This window comes from Lipotes vexillifer, unplaced genomic scaffold (assembly GCF_000442215.2).
Source record: "Lipotes vexillifer unplaced genomic scaffold, Lipotes_vexillifer_v1.1 scaffold278, whole genome shotgun sequence".
Classification (NCBI taxonomy): domain Eukaryota; kingdom Metazoa; phylum Chordata; class Mammalia; order Artiodactyla; family Lipotidae; genus Lipotes; species Lipotes vexillifer.
Genome location: NW_006769677.1, coordinates 4400285 through 4402102, shown reverse-complemented (window position 1 = coordinate 4402102; position 1818 = coordinate 4400285).

The following is a 1818-nucleotide window of genomic DNA, read 5'->3' as shown; positions in this document are numbered from 1 at the left end:
CTTATATATGAGGCGGCTGGGTTTATTTGCGCATGCGTCATCTCGACGTTCTGCGCGGCACAAAGGAGGAAGGAAACATCCCAGAAGCGGCGCGGAGGAAACTGAAAAGGCTAAGACGCGAATCACTGGCGGAGGGATACGTTCCCATGGCAACGGCAAGGGCTAGCCTGTAAACCCACCCCCTTTCCTTTCCCTGTGTCCTCCTTTTTTTCCTCCCTTCTCCGTCCACGCTTTCGTTTTCCCCAATCTAGGAACTCTCAACCCTGGTAATCTTACTGCAGGTGCACGAGACCGGGTTTATGAAAGGCTGTAAAATTTAACCGCTGATGTTGCAGCCGTCGCCGCCTTTCTGCTGGGGGACCTGGCCTAGACTGCTACTCATTGATCTTCGGGGCTCGTCAGAGGTAATCGGGAGTTCGGCCAGGGTGAGAACTCCATGAAACCCATCGTTGTGAGTAGTGGTCTCTGCACCACAGGCCTCTAAAGGGGTGACGCCCTCAAGGGACCGCCCGCCCTGCACCGACCATCCAGCCACTTCAGAACCAGCCACCAGTGTTCAGCAACACGGCCCGAGTTCTTGGAGTCAGGAGGACAAAGGAATAGAGGGTGTTTTGTCCCCCTGTTATATTGCCCTGAATCCTTAAATCATTTTGGTAGTGGCAATTCTGAAATTATTTGCATTTGAGGCACAGAGTATTTGTGCTTCCTTTCTAGTGCTTTCTGCTTTGTTTTGTAGTACCACATCTCATCCACTAATACTCAGATCCTGAGGACGAGGACTTTGTCTTCTCTGAGTAGCAGCCTTGCTGCTCAGCCACTCTATATATTCAATAAATGAAAATCTTTTCTTTGTTAGAATCGCTTAAAAATCCAGTTTCAACTTTATACAATGTATTTGCCAGATACCAACTCTATAAATACAGATTTAACTTCTTTTTTTTACTATCCATTAAAAAAAAAAGACATTACACTATAAATACTTGGAATACACGAGTTGAAAATATTCCACAAAACAAGGGGAAATTCTTAGGTATTTGTATTTTTATTTTTTTCATCTGCTGTAACTTCATTTGGTAGGTATAGGTGTGGGATACAGAGTATAGGAGAAAGGGGGCTTAGTTAAATAAGTGTGTATTCAGGTAAAGTATGAATTCTCTCAGAGTAATGCTGCGAATTTATAATTTTTTCCATAATTTTTCAAATTATGGAAGAAATTGGTCTATTTCAAGAAAACCTCTAGTAAGAAAATAGAAGTTTATAGTCTGTTATATTTGTTCTCCCTTATTTATTTTCTGTTGTTATCTGCTTAACAGGGTTTTTCTTAAAAGGATTAAAGAATAAAGATCTTTTATATACTCCTTTATATATTCTTTATATAGAAAGAGCATAGGTACAAAGTGTAGGTAACTTATTAAAAGGTAGTGCTTATTATACCGCATACCTCCTCATAGGCCTCAATATTTTTTGGCTCTGAATACAAAGTCTATTGTACAAAAGAGAATTTTTAAGCAAATAATAGTGTAAACAATAAGAAGAGCAATTGTCCAACTTACAACAAACTGATTTCAACACATTAAGGGGAAAAGGGTAAACCTCGACTGGTTTGCCTGCCTCTGTACCTAAGTATTATTTCTCTCTCATTAAAGGAGAGCTGGGCTTAACCAACCTTGTTGCCATGAAAAAATAATAGTACTATATACTACTTTCGTACAGTGTTATACTGAAAACCCTTTCTCTAAGAACGTGTAACCAGTTCTTTTCACTAAATGTCAATCCAATCAGGGAGATTTTTTTGTACAGAGTTCCTGTATTCCTGCT